The sequence below is a fragment of the Mus musculus genome, chromosome 7 (genome assembly GCF_000001635.26).
Source record: "Mus musculus strain C57BL/6J chromosome 7, GRCm38.p6 C57BL/6J".
Lineage (NCBI taxonomy): Eukaryota > Metazoa > Chordata > Mammalia > Rodentia > Muridae > Mus > Mus musculus.
Window position 1 is genome coordinate 37,768,707 of NC_000073.6, and position 6,000 is coordinate 37,774,706.

Consider the following 6,000-nt stretch of genomic DNA (forward strand, 5'->3'; position numbering starts at 1 on the left):
AGTTCCCAGGCAGGCCCAGAAATGGGAAAGACAGCTGGAGTCTTCTCCAACGCAATCTACTTTCCCCCTCCATCCTGCTCACTGCAAATAATACTACTAATAATAACATAGTATGCATTTTTTTCAACAATTTGAAATTGTGAAGCCATTTCCCTGACCAGGGTGGAGCCGGCATGCCATGCCCGCAGCTACATCTCTGCTGTAGAATTGATAGCATTTCCAACCGAATTGTCAATCTGTTGGTGGTGACCCTCTCTTAGGCAAAACAGCTCTCACTCCATTTTTTTCAAGCAATAGAAACAGAGGACGCTGAAGGGGAAGGCAGACTGGAAAGGAAGCCTTCCTACTCTTGTTTTGGTTGCTTTTCTTCCTTTTAAAGCCCAGCAAAACACAGGGGCGCACACGCGAGCGCACGCACACCCTGAGACACAAACCTTAGAATAATGGGGGAGGCATTTGGCGACAAACTGCATCAGCGGCGCGGCGCGACAGGCAACCAACCCCGCTCACTCGCAGCTCAGCTCTCCAAGCCGCGGCAGCGACGGTGGCGGTGGCGGCGGCGACAGAGACCCGTCACCCTCCCAAAGAACCCCTATGCTCAACTCTCAACTGTGTCCCCAAGATCTCCTCTTCAGGCTCGCCTCAACTATGCGCGTGGCCCAGTCACCTCACCTCGCCGGAAAAGTGGAGAGACAGGGTTGGGAGTTGTGTTTAAAAAAAAAAAAAAAAACAGCAAAAAAACAAAACAAAACAAAAAGTTCCTCGAACATCCAGCCCAGCAGATGCAATTCTCCCGCCCGCTGCACACTCTCCCCGAGCCGGCCGGGCACTCGCCCCCAGCACTGCGCCCTCACCTCGGGGCGCGCGGAGGGCACCGCAGGGCACTTACTTGGCACTTGCTTTTGAGTGTGCAGGTCGTCGCGGTTTTCACTTGGGTTTTCAAATAAGTTTCAGGGAGGAAGGAGGCAAAAAAAAAAATCCAATTATGCAAATGGACTCCGGCCGGGGGAGGCGCGCGTTGAATCTGACGCTGCTACTGTATGAGTTCTTGGAGCAGCCCCGGCCCGGCAGATTTATGGGGGCGCGTCACGGCTACGCCAGGTCCCGCCGCCGGAGCATCTCGAAGTTAATTAAAGCGGTAATGTCCACTTTCCTGGCGACCCTCCGTGCGTGGGTTTACTATTTCACCCTCCAACACGACCCAGGAGGGGACACTGATGTGCCCCCCACGCCCCTCTTCTTTCTCTCTTCTTCCCCCTCTTCTGCCTCTCTCTTTCTCTCCCTCCTTTTTCCTCTCTTTAAGTCGCCTGCTTTGCACTCAGTGAACAATGAACAAAGATGTGAGTGATGGGGAAAGATCGCCCCCCTCCCAGCCCAAGCAGTGAGCGAAGCTGGTCTCAAAGTCAAAATCCAGTTGTTAAAAACTGAGAAAGAAAACCAGGGTCTCCACGCTAAGCTCCCTTTCTACACACACGTACACACGCACGCACACATATGAGCAAGCACACCCCACCCCAAGTTCACCTAAGCCCTGCCTGGAGACCTAGGGACCGTGGGGGAAAAGCCAAGGCCCCGGCGCGCGGGGATGCCCAACTCGCGGTGGACACGAGGGGACAGCAGGGACAGGGGAGCTGTGCTCGCTCCGGCCAAGATCATTTCCCGCGCCCCTCCCAGTCTACTGCCCCCACCACTACCCACCGGCCCCCTCCCAACGTCTACACCGAGAGGCCTGGCCCCACGGCCCCGCTCCGGCTGCAGCCGGCCGGATGCGCTCAGCAAACGCGGCCCCTGTCGGATTTCTGCTAAACTGCAGAGCGGCGGCGGCGACTGCCCAGAGAAGCGCAGGAGGAACCCAAGGCCAGCTCGGCGCGCACTCACCCTGCTAGCCCGCTAGTCCTAAAGCCGGTGCCCCGGGCCGCCCACCCGCGCGCACCTCAGAGGATGCACACGCACAGCGCGCTCGAGCCCCGCAGGCAGGGACCGCACGTAGCCGCCGTTATTTTCCGCTCAAGTGAAAACTAAGGCGGCTGACGAATCACGTCTCCTGCGAGGCACCCGTTAGACAAAACAATATCCTGCAAACAAAACCCGGCCACCGCTGCCACCCGCGCGCCAGGCCGGGACCCCGCCCTGCTCCTCCCAGGCCCCAGCCCCTGGCTTCTGCCCGCACCGACCCCAGCCTTCCAGGCTTGCATCCTTCCAGGAAAGAACTCGGGGACTTGAGTGTGCGCTCACCAAGAGGCGGACAAACAGGAAGGACTCACAAACCGGGAGTGAAAAATGGGGGCCACTTAACTTTCCACCTGTCCCTAGAGAAACCTTGCGGGGAATTTTCTCCGAAGAGTTGGTCTCTCTCTCTCTCTCTCTCTCTCTCTCTCTCTCTCTCTCTCTCTCTCTCTCTCCTTTTCTCTCTCTAACTTCCACAGCGCTAATTTCCACCTTCCCTCACTTCTCATACCTTCATGTATGTGGAGATAATCTATATTGTAATTGTTTGCAAAATTGCAACAGATGGGAGCATCGAGATCTGGACACTTCTACTTCTCAAAGAAAACCCTCTTTTTATTTTTATTTTTATATTATTATATTTTTGCCTAAAATACATCTCAAGTCCCGCCTACGACTGTTTTCCTTAATTCATCTTCAAATTTAAAATAAAAATGCCTTGAAGCAAACAGAAAGGCTTATTAGCGACGTTCATTCTCGCTCCAGCCTTGGGTTGGGCTGAGGATGAGCCCCCGCCCCCCCGCCCGCAGGAAAAAAAAATCTTGCTCTTCCCAGGACCACCCCCCAGTGGCCCCCTCTCCTCGATGTTACCCCACCCCCGCCCCCCTCCACACACACACTCGGCCGCACTCCTTCACTCTGATTGGCCTCACGTTTCCAGCTCGGGACTAGCCGGCTCATTTCCCTCCATAACCTGTTACTTATTTATTTATTTCTGTGTCTCAGGCCCCCGCGGGCCCCCGGGACCTGGGCCGGACTGGGGCAGGTGCTGAGGGCGACGCACGTGTATTCTGGCGCCTCTAAGGTCTCGAGGTCCTGGGATCGCCCCCCAGGCACCTCGGCCGGGCCTTGCGGGGCTCTTAGGACGCAGGAAGCCGATGCAAACACAAAATGGCAGGTCTTGGCCGCCCTCTACACCCGTAAGTTAGGCACCCCGTAAGCATCAGCTAACTTTGATTTTTTAAAAAAATAATTGCCAATTACCCCCTGATTCCGAGGTGGAGTGCAGATCGCACCACGTACGATGGCGCGACGGGGGTGGAGGGGGGAGGCGAAGGTAGCCGGGGACCGCCTCACCCCCCCCCCCCCGCCAGCCCCGGCACTGGAGCAAACGGGTAAAGTCGCTGGAGAAGTTTCCGCCGCGCAGCCTCCCCTCTCTCTCGGCTCCCCCGGCCCCCGACCCTGCGGAAAGTTTCCCCGGCCGCGAGCTGAGGCCGGGAGCGCAGGCAGGAGGCGCGGGCCGGGCTGGGTGGACGCCGGATCCCACTGGCGCGCTGAGCGCTCGACCCTGGGGACTCCCTTTCAAAGTAACGGTCCCGGGACTGGGGCTGCGGTGGGAAGGCGGCGGCCAGGGCGCGGGTCCCGCTCTCCGCCGAAGTTCTCCAGCGCCATTCGATGCCGGGTGGCCGCCTCTACTCGGTTTTTCTCCTCCTGTTTTTTTTTTTCTTCCACATACCCCCCCCCTTTTCCTCTTAACCCCCGCTGACAGCTTCTCTCGCCAACGTCACAACCACGGATATTTAATTAGACCATATTTTTTAATCGCGATGGGGTGAGAAGCAACCGGGTTACAGGCCTCGCCTGGTGGGGGGGAGGGGGAGGCGAAGGGGGGAGAGAACCACGCCAAGTGTCCAAACTCACTTTGCCACCTCCCAGAGATCAGGGCCGCCACCACCACCACCTGGCACCCGCGCGCCCCTCCACTCCGCCGCCCCCACCCCCAACCCCAGCCTCCCCACCACCTTTGTTTGCCTTACCTTAAAACATTAAACGCGGGCGTCGGGAGCAAACTCGGGCACGTAAACCGAGCGTTGTAAAAGATTGTGTTCAATGAATAATGAAACATGTCCACATGATTGACTTGATCATTTTCCGGGGCTGAGGGGGGACGGGCGCCCAGCTCGCGCGCCTCAGTCGCCCACTCGCCAGAGCCCGGCCAAGTGCTCTCAGCCCAGCCCGAGCAGGGCAGGCTCGCTTTTCATCAAGCTCATTTCAGAATCGCCCCGTTCATTGATACTCATCATCCAACCCCAGCAGACATCCCATCCCCTGCTCGGCCTCCCCCTATCTGGTAGGTGAAATGCATTGTACCATTAAAAACGCTCTCCATTGTCGCCCTGGCGTAATTCACAGCAACTAGATAGGTCTTTCAGCATTTAGCTTTGATGAGCCGGAGACTGAACCCTTGATATAATAATCTACAAAGAATGGTGTGTGGTCGTCCATTTTTTCTCTCTGTCTAGCAACTAAGAAACCATTTAACACAGCGCAGCTTGCTTCTGACCTTGAGCTCATGTAAACACACTTATTAAAATCTATCTATTCTCCAAGAGCTACATTCTGATTGTCAGACTCGTTACGGAGACATACATCAGCCCCTTCGCTTGTCACTACTTTGCATTCCTGCCTTTAACTAAAGAATTTTTTATCCAGCCGAGAGGCAGAGAGCGATTGCCACGGAGAGAGAGGAGAGAGAGAGACGCGGAAAGGGGGAGAGGAAAACGCGTAATTCTTACCTGCTCCTCAAACTATTTAAAGTCTGTTTCTTTTCTGGGGTGAAAAAAAAAACTCCCGGGTGAATCTCGGTGGACAGCGGGACGTGGAGAATCAGTCACAGCCCGGGCGTTTAAGGGAGTCATCAGCGATCAAATGACGTTGATCCGCGCTGTAACCTTGTGGCGTATTTAATGTAAATAAGGCCGTTATGTTGCCAATCGCCGCGATACAAACACCGAGAGGTCCTCAGCCTCGCCTCCCGCGCCTGCCATTAGAGGCGACTTTATTTACAGACACTATTTAGGAGATCATGATAATTCTAAAACAATACTAGTGCCAAATGATTATGAAAATATGATTTTAATTAATCACGTAGTAGGCAAGGAAATTAGCATACGGTAATTAAACTTCGAGAAAAACGTCATGCAGGTTCTCTGCCTTATGGGTCCAGAATAATCATCGCGGTGGGCTCCGAGACTTAATTACGAAACAAAATAACTTTTTTAAAGGCAACTTTGCAAGGCTGGTCCTCCAGGCGAACGTTTGGGTAAATAATACAAGCCAAGGTATCAAAGTGGGCATTTCAGTGATGGAGAGGGGAAAGATGGGGGGGAAGCCGAATAATGCAATTAAGAATTCTCTGTCCTAGAGTTGACAAAAGCGGGTGCCTCAAAAGCCTCTTTGTTATGGGATTATATAATGATCCTGGTGTCATTATGGAGAGAGAGAGAGAGAGAGAGAGAGAGAGAGAGAGAGAGAGAGAGAGAATTCAATAATAATAAAAGAAGTATGCAGAGACACCAACAAGCAGCTTGCTTTTAAAGAAAGGCTGTCATGTGGCATTGGGTGTACTGAGAGGAGGACAAGGTCCTACAGAGTTGACAAATAAAGGAGATGAGTGAGGAGAGAGAGAGAGAGAGAGAGAGAGAGAGAGAGAGAGAGAGAGAGAGAGAGAGAGAGAGAGAGAATGAGAATGAGGCCTGTGCTGTGCACCGTTAAGAAGGGATGAAGAGAGATCGATTATACAAAATACCCAGCCACTGAGGCACTTAAGCACTGATTCAGGTAACGCAGGTTCCAACTTGTCCGAACTAAGTTCTCCTTCAAGATGACTAGAGGATTTTAAACTCCCGGGCACCACCACAATACATCAAACGCAAAGATACAGAAAAGCTCTCGCCAGCTGCCCACCACCCCTTCAGTTTCAGCGGAAGGATCCACTCAGATGCAAGCAGCAGTTCTAGAGCGAGGGCAAGGTTCAGAAACTTGGAGGAGCTA

At 54.0% G+C, this 6,000-nt stretch overlaps 1 protein-coding gene across 13 annotated transcripts in view; it reads right to left on the bottom strand.

The window, feature by feature from the left end:
- The window catches only part of Zfp536 (zinc finger protein 536), a 456,017-nt gene extending 450,684 nt beyond the window's left edge, over window positions 1–5,333 (bottom strand). The window contains exons 1-2 of one of the 13 annotated variants that reach the window (XM_011250580.3): window positions 1,879–2,227; window positions 890–930 (exon numbers count right to left, since the gene is read on the bottom strand). The gene's annotated coding sequence lies outside the window, so the exon portion shown is untranslated. The other 12 variants (XM_017322241.2, XM_017322250.2, XM_017322245.2 and 9 more) reach the window with 12 other exon arrangements.
- Between the last annotated feature and the right edge of the window lie 667 nt (window positions 5,334–6,000).